This window comes from Eptesicus fuscus, chromosome 2 (assembly GCF_027574615.1).
Source record: "Eptesicus fuscus isolate TK198812 chromosome 2, DD_ASM_mEF_20220401, whole genome shotgun sequence".
NCBI lineage: Eukaryota > Metazoa > Chordata > Mammalia > Chiroptera > Vespertilionidae > Eptesicus > Eptesicus fuscus.
Window position 1 is genome coordinate 72,307,679 of NC_072474.1, and position 19,115 is coordinate 72,326,793.

Consider the following 19,115-nt stretch of genomic DNA (forward strand, 5'->3'; position numbering starts at 1 on the left):
CTTACCATTAATATATATATAGAACTCATACAAACCATGAGTTTTATACTAATATCTAGAGGCCTGGTGCACGAATTTGTGCATGGTGGGGTCCCTAGGCCTGGCTGGTGATCAGGACCAATCAGGGCCATCTCACCCAGTCCTGATCGGGGCCAGGCTGATCGGGGCCTGGCCAATCGGGGCCTGCCAGCTGGGGGAGAGAACGGGGGAGGTTGGCTGGCCACAGGAGATTGGCTGTGGGAGCGCAGTGACCACCAGGGGGCAGCTCCTGCATTGAGCGTCCGCCCCCTGGTGGTCACTTAGGCTTTTATATATATAGATTATTTTGTGTGTTTATTCCTTAATTCATTGAGATCTTGTTTTCAGCTCCTGTTGTTTCAGTTATTTGAAAAATGAATAACAAAACTCTTGAAGAGAAAACGATGCTATATTTTGCTTTGTATTCACTTTACCTTTCTGGGGGTAGTAGATGACTCCTTTGGCTTGTAGGACTTCACTCTGACTTGGATTTCCTACTTGGCCTTCTTCCTTATTAACTTTTTCTCCTTGATCCTTTTCATATAGGTCTTCCTTAAAGTTCTGTTTTTGGCCTCTTTTCTCCTGTTTTGTATCATTGGTGATCTGTGGGTGAATTGCATAATGGTGTGTCTTGCCCACATTCTTCTCTGTTAGACACTGTATATTCAACCACTTATTACCTACCTGCACTTGATAATCCCACAGACTTGCAACTCAACATAGCCAACATTGAGCTTCTTCTTAACTATCCTCCAATACCTAAACTACTCTTTGCTTCTCCTTTATATCTTGGTCTAAGTGAAATACTGATACTCACTCAGTTAATCCTCCAACTTTCACATTTCTTGGTAAGGAAGAATCACAAATTATGTAATAATCATGTGTGCTGCCTACCAACTACTGGACTTTTAATATGAGAATATTATTGAATAACATATCTATCACCCATAAAAAAAGTGTAATTCCCTCCTCCCCCATCTCCCTTAAGTGTATGACTAAAATGCTCTAGTCCAATAGTATCTACTAGCTAAACTTTAAAAGATATGGTTTGGTGAGAGGGGAAAATGTCCCAAATGCTTTCTTTCCAGTCATGCAGAAGATTAAAAAAAAAATGACCACCCCTCCCAACAAGTAGGATCCTTATGTATTTGCAGGCTTAGGAAATGTATGCCAAGGAAATGATACGGCTTTTGGGGAAGAGATCTTCATTATCTCGGCCAACAGTGGCCTTCGGAAGCAATGACATCATTGTGGCTTCCCCGACTTCAAAGAATTCAGGCAAGAGCCAAAGCCTTAGAACTGAGGCAGCTCCTTTGTCAGACATAGTTCAGAAGCGAAGACACAAAGGGCCTCCCTCTGAGCCATGGCAGGCTTTGCGATTCCTCTCTTGGCCCCTTTGTGAAAGCACATGACTGGACTTGTAGAAGATTAACCCCTTAACATTTCTGTAAAAAAACCCAACACAGATGCAAAGCAGCTCTATCACCTTTCTCCCTCTCTCTGTGAATTCGGTATTATGGTGGGCAGTGAATTATTTTGAATTCCCTCAGAGAGGCCAGGGCAGTCAATGGGGACTGTGAATGAGGGTCCTCTGAGGGGCTCAGATGTGGGTTTTCTTGGGCTTTCACTGTTCTTTATAGCATTATTCCTCTGAAAGAGTTTCCTCTATGAGTGGGGTCAGTCTAGAGACCTTCATAGTGCTTGAAGTAATCCACCCTTTAATTTGTTCCTTCCTGTGGGAAAATCAGTATGAAAAAACATGTGAGCTAGTAGTACTTATGTCCAGACATAGACTGTTTAGACTGTTTGCTTTTCATTTACTACTATTCTTTGAAAATAGTTTTTTTCCAATTTAGTTTTAATAAAGAAAAAGATTAAAAAAACTTATTACATGGCTTGTGCTGATAATATTATCCAGTCACATATGAAAAGTGAAGAGTTGATGTTCTTAGCCTAGTTTCCTACCCTGGATTATTATTTCATTAATCCAGCAGATAATACACATTTTAAAAAGTAAGCATATACTACTTTATTATTATGAAATAAATTATCTCTATATCTTTTTTATTTTCCTGGTTCAGAGTTTACTTACATATTTTGTACATGGAAAGGATTATGCATTTTGTCATTATATATTGAAATGTGTTTCAGGGGAACAAAATTTAGCTCTTGATTTTCATGGCAAAATTGGTGGCAGTGGTACCATCGCATTGATGTCTTTTGGAATGAGATCGTAATTGGGAGATGGGATAGTGAGAGAAGACAGTTGCTTGTTTTTCTGTTGCTCAATTTATAAAATGTAACCATACATTCATATATTATGTACTTGAAAAAAAATACAGTAACAAAGAGGAAAGTGTATCAGCCTGGGAGAAGTAGTGAGCATTTATTTCAGGTTCTGCTTATTCTCGTTCAAAGTCTATAAGAATCATATCTCAGGGAAGTTTCCAATTCCAATCTAAATACTCCAGATCACTAGGAATAAGGAAAGGAGCTGGGGAATAATCTTTTCATTGTAAAATATCTGAAGGACAGAAGGTAGAATGTTTTTTTAGGCAAAATCTTTTGAAGAGAAAGAGTGCATCAGTGTTTTCGTTTTAGTTCTTGACTGGTAGAAACAAAGTAAAGTTAGCTGTCTTCACTGATTTTTGAAATAGTGCAGAGTAAATAGGGTTTAGTCAATGAAAAAATTGTATTTATTCCCTTTACCACTCTTTCCCCCTTCTAGACTGTTCTTGGAGAAAACTGGTCATGTGCTTTAAGCCTAGCTAACAGCTTTCCAAGGGCCCAATATAGAGGCATGCAAAGACAAAACTATAAGGGCAATTTGAATTTTCAAACAAAGTGAGTTTTCAGTACAAAATAATGTTATGATGTAATCATATGATTAAGGGGGTGGACTTTTTTGATGTGGGAAGGCAAGAAGAAATTTGTGGTGGGGTAAGTAGTGATAGATAGGGCTATGCTTGGGGAAAAAAGATTTAGAAATACAGGGGTAGCCAAAAGTAGGTTTAGACTTGTTCAAATGAAAAACAATGTAGTAATTAGTGAATAATAATCTATATATATAAAAGCCTAAGTGTCCAGTAGCTAAGAGGCACACTGACCATCAGGGGGCAGACGCTCAATTCAGGAGCTGCCGAGTGACAGCAACTTTGCAGAGTGCCTTCTCACATTCCAGGACCCCTCGGGGGATGTTGGACTGCCGGTTTTGGCCCAGTCCTCACAGGCCAGGCCAAGGACCTCTAGTACAATAATAAACTCTGTTTCACATACAACTGTAAACTTACAACTGCTTGACACTGAACTTCCTCCTGTCCCTGTTGCTTCTCCTCTTGTTCCCAGATGACATGGCGAGACGTAGCTGTAGCTGCCTGTCCCAGGTGAAGCTCAGGAAATCTGAGCAGCATGGTGCTGTGGAAAGGGCCTGGGTCCCTGGGAGTCAGAAAACACAGTTCTGGTCTGCCTTTGCCTCTCGCAGTGAGATCTAAGGAGCTTGGAGCTACCCTCCAGGTGGACATATTAGGTGTTAAGCTCCTTTACACGCAGGGTGCTCAGCATAGGACCTAGCACCTGGAACGTGCTCCTAATACAGTCTTTTAAAATTTTGTTTGTTAATCCTCACCCAAGAATATTTTTCCATTGATTTTTAGAGAGAGTGGAAGGGAGGGGGAGTGACAGAGAGAGAGAGAATATCAATTGGTTGCCTCCCATATGCACCCAGAGTAGGTCTGTGGATCAAGCCTGCAACAGAGGTACCTACCTTTACCAGAATCAAACCCAGGACCCTTTTGTCTACAGGCCTATGCTTTATCCACTGAGCCAAACCGGCTAGGGTCTAACACAGTTTTTGAGTGAAGGCATGAAAATACATCATTTTTCTGGTTGTAAAAGTAAGGTGGTGTTGGGTGTTTAGAGATCATCATGTTTCCTAAGCTTCCCTTAAGCTCCTAAACCCAGATTTTAGAAAATCTAGGTCAGTGGTCGGCAAACTGCGGCTCGCGAGCCACATGCAGCTCTTTGGCCTCCTGAGTGTGGCTCTTCCACAAAATACCACGTGCGGGCACGCACATACAATGCGATTGAAACTTCATGGCCCATGCGCAGAAGTCAGTTTTTGGCTCTCAAAAGAAATTTCAATCGTTGTACTGTTGATATTTGGCTCTGTTGACTAATGAGTTTGCCGACCACTGATCTAGGTAGTCTGGAACAGCCTTGACATGGTATCCAGCTTCTATGTTTAACAACAGCCTCATGATCCCCCTGTGGTGTTTTTTATCTTTACCTGCATTATTTAACATGTTCCTTTTAGGAAGTGCTGCTTCCTTTTAGGAAGGTTTTAATGAGATTCAATCATAGGTAACTGCCAGTTTTGTAGGTCCGAAATAGTTGAATACTGACAATTTTCAAATGGTGCAATTAAAGTTCATTATCCAAACTGCAGGCACAGAAGTTTGGCTTCTCATTATCCCCCTGGCCCTCCCCCATTCCTTTGTCTCCTCCAACCCCTTCTTGTCCCTACTCACAATGTCTTGGATGATCTGACCTTCACTTTCTCGGCTGGCTGGTCTATTTTATTACCAATCTCTTTCCCTGTCCACATTCCATCTGCATTCAAATTCCAGTTCCTGGACTGCTAAGCTTTCTCTTCAATGTGGGTCTTTGGAAATGCCCTTTCTTTGGCCAGCAATACTCCGCTCTTCCTTCCCTCTCCCTCTGCTCCTCAACCCTGTAACCTAGCTTGGCCAACACCCATTTTAGCAATGAATGAGACATAAGATACACATATTAAATAAACTCTTTCATATTGAGGAGTGAAAAGTGCTGTTGAAAAAAGGATTTTCTTTTCTGCAACTTCCCTGACCCTGTATTTCACATCTCCCATTTAAATGATGGTACCCACAAGGGAACACAGTACCGTGGATGTGGCCTGATGAGCAGAGACTGCAAAGGGAAGGAAGATGCATAATTCTATCATTAACTATTTTTTTTAAGGCAGTCTACTGTTTAAAAATGTGAGCTCATAGTGATTTTCCATTGCCCTGGACATGAAAGGAGCTTAAAAAATTTTTGGCCAGAATTTCTTTTTTTCTAGGAGCCCAGGAAAAAGGGATCATCATGGGGGAAGTTAAGAAAGTGTGGCAATTTTCAGGAACAGTTATTTTATTTTTTAAAAATAGCTTTCAGATATTTATAGAGCAGCTTAGGCAGTGAAGCGCTTTCCCAGACAGGTGTTCTTGCTGAGCTTTGGAATGCTGGTGTGGGAGAAATGCTGCTGCAGCCTTCCTTTAATTCACAGGAGAAACGCAGCCTTTCGCTCCTTCCTGTATAACAACATTAGCTTTGCCAACGTTATGAGTAATCAGTATAGGAAATGTAGTTATTTTTGGTTGAATATTATGTTTTCATAAAGTATGAGATAATAGGAAATGAAGTGGATGAAATAAGCACAGTTAAAAATACAGGCTTTGGATCAAAGCTGCCTGGGTGAATCTGGACTCCACCTCAGACAGCACTTAAACTCTCTGTGCCTCCGTTTCTGTACATGTAACATGAAGGGGAATCGTTGTCTTCCTCACTGGGTTACTTTGAGAATGAAATGAGATGACAAGCTTTATGTACATAAAGTTAAGCAACTGTCAGTATTTTCACATAATTGCTTTGGATCTTTCTGTTTTAAAAAATATGAAACATAATATGAAACATTATGGATATAATGTCCCACTACCCATGCCTTTCCACTCTTTCCTATGCGAGGGTTATTCATTCAGAAATTTTGATATGAATTATTTTTGTGAATGTTTTATATTTTTACTAGTTCTATATTCAATATTAGTGAGGGTTTATGGGCACACAGGGATTAACATAGCAATTCTAAGATTGCTGCCCTTAGAAAGGTCTGCCTGCAAGGTTTGTCCTTGGCTTGGTATCTGAGAACTTGGATTGCAAGAGGTTCCCACCATTCTCAGAACAGATAAGAGAGGCTCTCTGTGCCTAAACTGTACAAACAGCGTGGCTGATGCTAACCATCTTGCTTTTCGGGAATCTGGAGGTTTGGTTTGTGCCAGGCAGAGGTGGCCTGACAACTAGCCCCCAGTAAAAACCTTGAGGACCAAGCCTCTAATGTGGACCGCATTTCCTGTGTGTATCACAACTCATTGCTGGGGGAACTAAGTGTGTGTTGTGTGACTCCAGTGGCAGAAGACTCATGGAAGTTTCCTTCTCGTTTTTTTTCCGAACGTCACCCCAATTGCCTTTCCCCTTTGCTGGTTTTTCTTTGTATTCTCTCACGGTAAGACATTGTATCCATGGGCATTACTGTCGGCGGAGTCCTGTGAGTCCTTCTAGTGCGTGATTGAACCTGGACGTGGTCTTGGGGAGGATAGGCTTTGTGTTGGTTGGGATATAGGCTGAGGGGCTGCAAGGAGGCCCCAGAATGCAGCGACTTGAACAAGAAAGACATTTGCTCACTTACTTTTAATGCCATAGGTTAGAAGCTGAGAGGTCATTGGGCTGACAAGGATAAATGGCCAGGCAGCACACACGTCCGGTCCTGGAGCTGGAGCAATGCACGTTAGGGAGGATGTACGGGGCCAGCAGCACTGGGGCCAGGGGCAGTCCTATTGGCCATTGCATTCTAGGGCAGCACAGATAACGCTAGCAAGTGTGTGTGTGTGTGTGTGTGTGTGTGTGTGTGTGTGTGTGTGTGTGTGTGAGAGAGAGAGAGAGAGAGAGAGAGGCCAAATGGTAATCATTTACTTATTTTTAAATTAAATTTATTGGGGTGACACTGGTTCACAGCACCATACAGGTTTCAAGTGTACAACCCAGTAAAACATCTGCACACTGCATCATGTGCCCATTGCTCCAAGCAAAGTCTATTTCTGTCCCCATTCCCTGTCCCCTCCCCCTTTGCCCACCTCCACCTATCCCCCAAGCCCCTTACCTTTTGGCTGTCACCATGTCTATGTGGTGTGTGTGTGTGTGTGTGTGTGTGTGTGTGTGTGTGTGTGTTTGCGTGTGTTTGCTTAATCCCTTCACTTTTTCATCCAAGACCCCCTTCCCCATCTCCCCTCTCCTCTGACAGCTGTCAGTCTGTTCCATGTATCCATGCCCCTGTTTCTATTTTGTCAGTTTATTTTGTTCATTAGAATCCACATATATGTGAGATCATATGACATTTGTCTTTCTCTGACTGTTGTATTTCACTTATCTGGCTGGGGTTCAGGTCGAATAGTTGCAGTTACACTTGTGACATCGCAAGCTAGCAAGAGGATTTGTCAAATCAGCATTCATGGTTGAGAAAACTCCTATTTTCTCTCTAAGCTAATGGGAAAGTTTTGAATATTCTATCTACAAAGTGGTCAGTCTTTTAGTGATCCTGACTTTATCCGAGAGTCTCTGTGCCCCAGTCCTTTTCTCTTATCCACCTTTGGATGTTAAAATCTATGCTCCTATTTAATTGAGAGGTTACTCTTCCCCTCCTCAAAGAAAACCCCTCCCGCCCAGTCTTAACCTCCTCCTTACCTGGCTGTTAATGTGGCTTATACCTCAAGGAAGGTTTTTAGTTCCTTCTTTAATTCTGGTGCTGGTGACTCCTCCTATATTGCAAGATTAGGTTTTATCTAAAATAATAAGGTTATATTTCAGGTAGCATTTCTGGCAGCTTATATTATTAAGTTCATGATATTCCTTTATTGTTTGATTATAGCTAGTGATTTTTTTTGGTAAATAATCATAACAGAATGGTCCTTGTGATTTTGTTGTTGTTTTTTAGAGCAAGATTGGCCAATTCAATAATTGAATACTGAGCCTATTTGACTAATTTTAGGGAAAAATCGACTAATTGATCAGCTGAGTGGGCTGACTCTCTACATTCAGTGTTTTCTTGGTGGCAAGCATAACAAAGGTCCTTGGTGTTTTTTCCCTTCCCTTCCCTTCCTCCCTCTCTCTTCCTTTCTTCTCTCTTTTTCTCCCCTCCCCTCCTGACCTCTCGCTATGGTGGTGTCTGTTGATCAGCCCTAGCACTCTATTTTTGGCTTTCTTGTTCAAGGAGATGAAGATGAGTTGATCACTGATGGACCATAAAGGAGAACTGTTTTTGTAATTTATCCAGATATAAACATTACTTAGTGGCCTTCCTCCTTGTGAATTTATAACTTTTTTGGAAGGGAGTGGTAAATTAGAAAGACCTGCAATGTTTAGATTTTTTTTCCTCTGGTAGAGAAGTTTTAGACACTCTCTGTGTTATCTGATACACACATATGATTAAACAAAATATCCTAGCTGCTTCTATTGAAGAATGACTTCATCCCTTCTTTCCTCTCTCTTGCAGTTCCTCTGTCTCTTCTTTCTATTCGTTCTTTATTCCTTTTATGTAAAATGAAATTTGGAATTGATTAACATCAGATGCAAATAAGACTTTCTACTCTGAGGAACAAATAACTAGAATCTCTTCTATGAACACTGCTTGAATTCCTGGCCTTGGCTAGATACCTTACACATTATTTCCATTGTCCCAGAAAAATAGATACATGATGACAGAGTAGAGTCATAATCTCTATTGCAAAATAAAAATACATCTCAGAATGGGTACATATATATTCAGTGAAGGAGACGAATAATTGTCTTTATGTATGATGAGCAGCTTATTTCTTCAGTGATGAGTAATACGTTTTTAGTTATTTTCTATTTCACTGACAAATGAGGCAGAGATTGGCTGCTAGTAATTACTTGGCAATTACCTGGATTTATGTTTTTATACTTTGATGTGAGAAAATTACTTCTTTAGTGTCGGATGTAGCTAAGTAGCATTCTTTAAGGACTTGTAAAAACACTACTTTTTTCATCTTTTGTTGATTATAGATGTGGGACAGCACTTACTAGTAAGTTGTATTTTTTTAGTCTTAGTCTTTTAATCAAAGAGGAAGAGACTGAACCCTTTTGTGTTTTGACCAGCACCATTTAAATTGCCTTAGGTAACAAATTCAAGTTAATTTCAAGGGGAAATTTTGTATTCACCATGGCAAGTTCACCCCAGAACTACAGATGCCTCTTCTTACTAATTAACCTTATGCACTATAGCTAGAGTGAGGCAAGACTCATTCATAACAACCCCAATATGTACCTCCACACCCGAAACCCTTCCTCACATTGTCAATGTGTAGGTAGCTTGATGCCTTACTTATATTTAGGAGATTTAAGCACAGAAGTTGGCAGAGGAGTAGCACCTGGTTAATGATGTCAATATTTGTAGAAGGTATTTTCTGGTTAAGAATTTTTGTTAATATTTATGATAAATTTAAGAGATAGAATGTGTAGTTGCTCAGATCACAGCTTAAGAATAGCTGAAATTCTGACCATCATCAATCATGAGGCTACTTCCATGGACCTCTGTTTCATGGTCTATAAAATGGGTCTAATAACAGAGATGTCTGCCTCACATCATTGTTATGATGATAAAATAAAATGTTCGTATGAAAAGTATCTTGAAACCTATACATATCTTACGATTTTAGCTATCTAATACTCTATATCAGCCAATACATTTAGTCTTCTAAAGGGAAGGTACTCAGAATTTAAAGAGAAATTCTAATTGGTAATTTCTATCTTGATAATGTCTATCAATTGTGAAAAATTAGGCAGCTTTTTATTCTAAAACTCGTTTAACAGTCAGAGATGAAGAACCTTAAGATTTTGGATAGCATTAGCTATTAATAAGCTAGTGGATTTCCAAAAAGACATGCTAAGTTCATCACACTGAGGATCTGCTTCATTATAAACACTTGAAACACCATAGGGTTTTTATACCTTGATTATTTTTGAGGAAATGGTACTGTGGGTTTAAAAGGCAGGTTCCTGTGTTAGACTGTCTGCATTTGAATCCTATCCTCAACTAAGTTATCTATTATTTTATTTTTGAATTGCTCATGAAAATGTTGTAATGGAGTCCTGGGTATTTGTCCAGGTGATTTATATCTCCTCCCTCCCTCCCTCCCTCCCTCCCTCCCTCCCTTCCCTGCCTCCCTCTCTCCCTCCCTCCTTCCCTTTCACCTTCCTTCCCCTTCTCCCTCTCCCCCTCCTTTCGCCTCCCTCCATCCTCCCCCCTTGCTCTCCCTCTCCCTGCCTTTCTTTCCGGTGCTTGTTTTGTCATTGCACAATGTTCTTTGCCAATGCTTTATAGTTGTTATCGATAGAGAGAGAGTTTGTTAGAGAGGAAATACTGGATCATTCTAGAAGTGAGCTGCTGTCATTTGTTTTGGAATGGGGAAGATGCACCAGCTATAAATTTTTAAAAAGTGGGAAAAACATTTCTTGATACAGAAGAAACTTTCTATTCCCAGGATATACTATAAGGCTATAAATTTTACTTCCAGGAAAGAGCTGTTTATCCAGCAAGAGATCATTTCAATAAGAAAACTACAGTGAATCCTACACTAATCCCCAGGAGTATCCATAATAATAAAAGCATAATATGCAAATAGACCAAACAGCCATTTGGATGTCCTTCCAGACTACCTTCCAGACAAAACTGGGGCTGCAGCCACGGGATAGAGGCAGCCACCTGTGGCTGTGAGGGAGGGATTGAGGCAGCCGCTGTGGCTGCGAAGGCCTACTCTTGCATGAATTTCGTGTATCGGGCCTATAGTTTTTAAATAACTGCCTACTTTAAAAGTTATAATTTATAAATTGGTGATCGAAGATACAGAAAAATATATTTGCATGTGATACTGGATATATTTGAATATGATATCAACCCAGTTGTCCTATGGGTTCCATTTTGAAAATCTAATCAAGTAGCTCTCAATCCTTAATATGCAGCTTACTCTAGTCCATGAGGTTTGTGATAATACAGACTCCTGGATTCCATCCCCAGATATTCCAATTTAATAAGTTTTTCGGGGGGTCTTACCTGAGGATCTGTGTTATTAACACATTTATTGGTGATTATTGTTCCACAGCTAGGTTCAAGAATTATTGGTACATCTTTTAACCCCAACTTAGATATCGGGCTCCCTAGGATATGCGAATGGGAGTTTAAGGAAGAGGGAAACTTCTGGGTGGTTTGACAAGTTAGATCTGTAACTTTCCACACATTTAATCTAATTTTCCTGCAAACAACAGAATATGACTAGACTAAGCAAAGGAAAAAAAAAGAATGAGTTGAAAGGACTCTGCATAGTTCAGAAAATCAACTGAGAAAACAGGTGCTAGATTTACAACAGTGAGGCAAGTTTGAGATCTTCATTTGCAGAGTCATGGAGATGCTCTCTGAGCTATTGTTGGATGACTCAGTTCCAACAGCCAACCATTCCTTTAGGTCTCTTCTAAAGATTAAAAGTTTGATTGGTTTGTATGGGACTTATGTCCACTCCTGTGTTGAGAAGCAAAGATTTATGTTCAGCAGTTTGTCAGAGTTGCTTTCAGAGATAAAATATTAAAGAAAAGAAAAAAAAACAAAAAACAAAGAGACCAGCAATAGATTCTGCCTTTTTGACTCCCAAGGATCCTCTTTCCATCATATGTACAATTCCAAAAGTTTCCTTACTTAATATAAATGTAGAATTTCCTGAATATAGTTACAGGGTATCCTTATACCCCAATGGATGATGTCCTGAAATCATACTGTCAAGGGGCCACTGTTCTTCAGGTCTAGGTCATAACAACTTTCCTCTAGGTTTATTATCATAAAAATATTCTGTAACATGCAGACCAGATGGTAAATATAGACACCTCCTTACATACCATGTACATCATAAAAGGGAGTACAAAGATGAAAGAACCAATTACAAAGTATGTATGTTATTTCAAAGTTTTTTTCTTAAGTGGTTTCTGGGTCATAACTTATATTTGTAGATTCTTTTAGTCATTCTGTATTGTTCTTGCCTTCACTAGGAATCTTAGCCAATGAGAAGGTTAAAATGGCTGTCATAAGGAAAGGGAAAGCGGAGGGCGGGAAGAGATTAACCAAAGAATTTATATGCATACTAACCCATGGAATAATTAGGTGAAGGCTTGCAGGTGAAGGGGGTCACTGGAGGGAAACAAAGGATATCTGTAATACTTTCAACAATAAAAGTAAAACTTTTAAAAATGACTGACATATAGTTTCAGCTTTCCATATATTGGAACTATTGTGCTCTCTGCTTAAATATTCTTCCCTCTATTATTAAAAAAATCTAGCAGTACTCAGAATTACAGTGTTAGGGGGAAAATTGGTATTTAGTCATTGGGAATAGTTTTTAAAGACTCAAATACTTGGTTTGTGGACCCTTATATTTTGACTTTTGTTGAAATAGTACCATACTAGTTTATCACTGGTTGATAGCATAAGATATAATGTAAGAGAGTAACTTAGTCTCACAAAGTTTTATTTCCCAAATTAAACTTTCAAAATGTCATTCTTTCGGGTATATAGAAAAACAGTATGAATCTTAAATGTTAGCCTATTGACTTATTTTTAATTTTTTTTTACTTGAACTGAACATGTTTATTAGAGACATCATTGTGTGAGATAAATATAGTTGGATAAGGAATTCAGATGGTGATTCTGAGAAATTCATGCTAAGCAATAAAAGTAAATCTAAATGTCAAACAAGATTCCGTGTCAGTGAGAACAACTGCTCAGTCTTCCACAGTGAAATTAGACAATGTGTTCAATCTGTCTGATCTTGTTAATAAAACGATGCTTTCCAACTGGTTTACCATGGCACTTTATGTACCATAATTGGGTTATTGATGTATTGTTATAATGATCCCCTTAACTTTGGCACCAAGTGTCCTTGTCTGTGGCCTGTAGTGTGTCATACACATTTTATCATTAACTATGTGTGCCATGATATGTAATAGGTTACAAAGATATCTTCTTTCAAGGTATTTCATCACAGTGGGGATGGATCCTATACTTGGCAAGTTGTGCCATCAGCAGAGGTGAGATCTAGACTAGTCTTATAGCTGTTAAGTTCACGTTGTTGACCTCCCATGCACAGCCCCATTTACTGCTACCAGAGTGCTGAGCTGGTTGAGCAAGGAGAATAACTGACATGTATGGAAGGAGTTACCCTGCCTCCTGCCCATCTGATTATTAACCTCTTCCTCAGGGAACCTTTTGGTTTGCATTTATATGGGTTACAGATAACTTCGGAACCTGGTCCCATTCCAAAATATCTCTCCCAACTTTTCCTTTGCACTTCTTGATCATCAAATTCCAACTTCATTTCTTCCATGACTCCAATTACTTGACTAGACAACCCAGGAATTGGTATGTAGATCCTAACCTTGGGCTGTGTCTCCCAGACAAAATAGAAAGTGATGCACAGTGTTTTATTTCAGCCAACTGTGGACTATTATTCTTCATTGATTTTTAGCTCCATCCCTGGACGAACCTACAACACTTTCACAGCCCACTTCAGCATGGTCCCTGTATGTCTCACAGAAGCATAAGTAAGACATGCTAGAGACTTTTCATCTTTAGTTAGTTAGTAAAAAGGAACTCCTCAGGAGTGTGAATTGAGTGAGAAGCAGAAAAGCATCAGAAGCAGGCATACATACTGGGTTATGTGAGCAGAGTGATCAACAGTTTGTGCCTTCAGAATCTGAACCCATATAGATCATGTTCATTGGCTGATGGGGAAGGACTGCTTTTGGATATGCCTGTCATAACAGTATAATTAATTAGATAACTATCAATTCAGGAGTGGAAGATGAAGTTGCATGGTTATTTAGAATCCCATGATCAGGCCTTCAGTTTCATAAGAGATCAGTGGGAAACTAAGAGCTATTTAAAAAAAATACACACACAAACACACACACACACACACACACACACACACACACACATATTATCAACAGTAAAAATATATTTAAAAGAGAAACTTTCTCCTATAGGTTGTAGAATAAATTGGATGATTTCTCAAAAAAAAAGTTATTTGCTTATAGTGTACTTGGTCTTATGACTATACCTTAAAACACATAGAGGCTCTGCTGTGATTCTTTCATTAAAACTTTTCAGAGTCTCCATATAGCACCCAATATGTAAAGACACTTCACATACCATCTGATGGTCTGATCATGAAAACTAAAAATAGAGCAACTTGTACTGTATGTTTTTGTTTTCTTTAAGTTTGTTTTGCTTTGGTCCCTCAAAATTGGCAGCTAAAAAAAAAAAAGGAGAGTGGGTCATTGATGAATGTCACTTCCAAAGTCAGAGTGGCTAGCTAGATTCCTACTCCCCCTTAGTGGTGGGTATACAGGATCTAGCAACTTGTTATTCACTGTGCAAGAAATGTGCTGATATTCTTTAAGCCATTGTACCCTTGAAAACTTTACTGAGCTGGCAAGATAATGTATTTCTATGAGATTTATTTCTTGATTTCTGCCACACATTTTGTTTCTTGTCATCTGGGATAACTGCTATTACCTGCTCCTAGAACCTGTCTGTAATATGAATTCAATATTGTAGACTAGAGTGGTGCAGCATGGGATTGTGTAAGAAAGATTTGTTGTATTCCTAATGCAAAATGGCAAAGGTATACTGATGGTTTTGCCAGTATACCTTGCTAGTGATATTCTTGTCTTAACAGAATAGAGAAGAAAAATAGTACATTTATCATATGACAGCTGCATATTAGGTGACTGGACTATGTTAATTAATATAGTCACAAACAATAAATGGAGCAATAACTATAATTACAGTCACCACTTTATTACTTTTATGAAAACCCACTGTCATTCTTTAAAACTTGATTTCAGTGTTTGTGATTAAAAGTAAAATTATCTTTTTACTTTATCAAACTTTCTAGGCTCTATGATTGATTTGAATTTATTTCTTATAAAATCATGAAATGTTAGTGAGAGAAGAGGTTTTGATGCTGGGGTGATCTCTAAGTGATTTTTCTGTTCAAAAAGTTTATTAAATCTTTTTATTTATTTGGATAGCTACTTATTTAAAAGTGTCCATGTGTTTTTATTTGTTTTTCTTACTTGTTTATTCATTTTGTTTTCAGTTTTATGTCCCACATATGAGTGAAATCATATGATTCTTGACTTTTTCTGACTTATTTCACTTAGCATTATATTCTCAATATCCATCCATGTCATTGCAAATGGCAGTATTTCATCTTTTCTTATGGCTGAGTAGTAGTCTATTGTATATATGTACAACATCTTCTTTATCCAATCATATATCGAAGGACACTTTGGTTGTTTCCATTTCTTGGCCATTGTGAATAATGCTGAGTGAACATAGGGGTGCATATACACAAACAGCAGTACGGTGGTTACTAGAGGGGAAAGGGAGTGGTAAAGAGTATATGGGGTCAAATATATGGTGGCAGAAGGAGATTTGACTTTAGGTAGTAAACATACATTTTATCTATATCTATCTATCTATATATATATATATATATATATATATATATATATATATATATATATATATATATAAAAGCCTAAGTGACCGAATGACTGAACAACTGGTGGACTGGTTGCTATGATGCGCACTGACCACCAGGGGACAGACGCTCAATGCATAGGATCGGGCTCCCTCCTGTCTGGATTGGGCCTGTGGGGATCAGGCCAAAACCAGCTATCTGACATCCCGCGAGGGATCCCGGATTGCAAGAGGGCACAGGCCAGGCCAAGGGACCCCACTGGTGCACGAATCCATGCACCAGGCCTCTAGTTGCAATATAAAGATTATGTATTGTAGAATTATATACTTGCAACCTCTATAATTTTAATAAATGTAACCCAAATACATTTAAAAAGAGAGAAATTGTCAGGAAGTCCAAATTGTGAAGTAGATGGAAGTGGACTCTTTCATTTGAGAGAGCCACTTGCTTTACCTTGATCCTGTGGCCTCTGGGGAAGAGGTTCATTCAGGATCATCGGTTGCTCTCTAGAACATAGTTTCAGGATAGTTGATGTGGTAAGCAGGATTTAATATGACCCAGGATTTTCATCCCTGGGTACATCCCTGGGTAATTCCTTCCCTGAGTTGGACAGAACCTATGAATATGATGGGATGTCAAAAGTGAGATTATCCTGTGTGGGTAGGCTTGACCTCATTAGAGGACCTAAGAAGAGGAAGTATTAGAGAAATGTGCTCCTGATAGCCTGGAAGACAGTGAAAAGCCATGTTGTGAATTGCCTGTGGGAGCCTCATGATAAGGAATGAAGGGGGGCCTCTATGAGTTGAAGCCTTGAGTAACAGCTGGCAAGAAAAGTGGGACCCCAGCTATACATCCACAGGAAATGAAGTATGCAAACAACCCATGAATTTAGAGAAGGACCTCAGAGTTCAGATGGTATCTTGATTTTAGCTTTGTGAGAACCTGAGAAAGAAAACCAGTTGAGCCCTACCCAAACTCTGACCTACAAGAACGAATTAACAAGTGAGTGCTGATTTAAGCTGCTATAAAAGGTGGTGATTTGTTACACAGCAAATGGAAAGCTAAAACGGTTGGCTTAGTGTTAGTCATTTTAACTTCTATGACTGCAAATAAAAATTCCAAGTCATGTTTGGAAACATCATGCATAGTTATATGAAAGGAAGCACTATACTTTAGCAGTGTATAATGAAAGCTACCTCCTGCATAGGCTCTCAGGCTTACTATTAATAGCCCATCTATGATGGTTTCATGTAGTTCTATTCAGAAGTAGAAATTGAAGGTTCTGCTACTACTGATGATAATGATAATTATAAAAATAGTAGGTAATATAATTAGGTGGATAAAGCATTACTATTTTATTATATTACTAGAAGACTGGTGCACAAAAATTCATGCACTGGGGGGGCAGGGGAGGGAGCTCAGCCCATCCTGCCCCCTCTCACAGTCCAGGAGTCCTCAGGGGATGTCCTAAACCGCAGTCTGGCCTCCCTCTGTGGGAGGTGACCGGGCTGATCAGGGGAAGGAGCTGCCCCCATCACCCACTGCTGCTGCCACTGCCGGCCGCCGCAGCTGCCAAAGTGTTTTCATCAACACGGAGTCCAGTCCCTTTACCATGAAAAAATGACAAACTTTCTTTAGGCATTTTCAAGATGTCTCTTTCAAAGGATATGACATTTCTTTCTTTCTTTTTTTTTTTATCCTTGCCTCAGGATATTTTTCCATTGATTTTTAGAGAGTGTGGAAGAGAGAGAGAAAGACAGAGAGAAACATCAATGTGAGAGGGACACTTCGATTGGTTGCCTCCTGCATGAGCTCTGACCTGGGTCCCAGCCAGGGAGGAGCCTGCAACCTAGGTACATGCCCTTGACCAGAATTGAACCCGGACCCTGCGGTCCACAGGCAGAGGCTCTAGCCACTGAGCCAAACCAGCTAGGGCAGGATATGACATTTCTTAGCCCCTCTTGCAGTGGACCTTCGTTTTTTCCTCCAGGAGTGTGGTGGAAAAACCCTAGATCACCTTCTTGGATTCTTATTACCCAAGTTACCAAGAACACTGCGAGTGGCATACCGGGAGCTTAGCCAATGAGCAGTCAGAAAACGTGTTTCCTCTGCAGCTCACATGCAAAGGTGGGACTGCCAGCACACCACGGCTGGCAGGCCCTGTTCTCTCTGGGCCTCCCTGCAGCCACGACGGCTGGCAGGCCCTCTTCTCTCTGGGCCTGCACCATCCATTGCTTGCCTCACCACACATGCAGTCCCCTTCTGCCCACCTGCGTGCATAGCTTCCTACTGAGCAGTCATGATGTTATGGTGTCCTGGACAATTTGCATATTACCTCTTTATATATATATATATATATATATATATATGGAGAGAGAGAAAGAGAGAGAGAGAGAGAGAGAGAGAGAGAGACACTAGAGGCCCAGTTGGTGCATAATCAGGGCTGGGGAGAGACCATGGGAGGGCTCTAGGGCGTGTCTGGCCCGTCTTGCCCAGTCCCAATATGCCAGACCCCAGCAGCAAGCTAACCTACCAGTTGGAGCATCTGCCCCCTGGTTGTCAGTTTGCGTCATAGTGACTGGTCCAACGGTCGAACGAACAGTTGGACACTTAGCATATTAGGCGTTTATTATATAGGATATTATATGATTTGTGAATTATCCTTAGGATGGGATCATCCTCTGTTGGCAAAATAATAAAATATGAAAACCTACTTGGGTCAGAAGACCAGGTTATACTTGATATGCCTTTGAGCAGAACTTATCTGTTTGATAAAGAGGATTTATTTGCATGGGGCACCAGAAAAGGAAGAGAAGGAAGAAAGATAGGGCTTGGGAACAATGAAATGGTAGGAACTGTGGGCTAGGTAACCATTCCCTGAAAAACTGCAAGAAAGAAAGTAAACATATCAAATATTGGTTGAAGGAGGATCTTTCTTGGGGGTCAGAGGTGGGAATGAACTTTGTATTAGTCAACCTGGGGTATAAAGGAGACATTCTTCAGGGAATAAGGGGGCCATGAAGAAGTGGTCAGCTTTTAGGAGTTTGCTGAAACCATGGAGAGGGCTCTGGAATCCTGTAAGTTGCTTAGATATGGGGAAGTAGGACTGGACATCTAAAAACATTCATTTTAAGTAAGCCATGTGCTAGCCACTAAGATAAACACTTTACCCATATTAATTTATTTTACTCTCCTGAAGGTAGGTTCTGTTTCTGTCTTGTTCTTTGTAAACTCTAAGCACTTAATATAGTGGCTCATATGGTGCCTTATAAGTATTTTCTTAAACTTATTTACCAAAAATATATAGAGAGAATGTCTGTTCTAGACTAAGAACTAAGTTTATAATGATGGACCAAACAAACTTGCTTCTTGCCATTATAGATCTGAGAGTCTAGTTAATAAATGAAGGAATGGCACATATTAAATAGATTTATTATCCTCATTGTATTGAGATATCTCAAGGCCAATGAATTAAAACTTATTCTCTCAGCTAGAAAGCGGAAAAGCCAGCAGTGATATCTCTTTTGTCCAATAACTAATATATTGCACTTGTTAAAACCTACATACTTCCTCCCCTCAGTTTACATGACATTATTTTGGATATTCTTTTTCAACTCAAGAGCTTTTAATATGAAATCTTGCTCATAAAATATCAATAAATGCTCATATCCATCTTTCAGGAAAACTGACATGATTCTTTGTAAT

General features: G+C 39.6%; 1 protein-coding gene across 1 annotated transcript in view; it reads left to right on the forward strand.

The window, feature by feature from the left end:
- Window positions 1-19,115, forward strand: part of ADAMTS3 (ADAM metallopeptidase with thrombospondin type 1 motif 3) — a 231,747-nt gene that overhangs the window by 124,413 nt on the left and 88,219 nt on the right. The window lies entirely within an intron of this gene.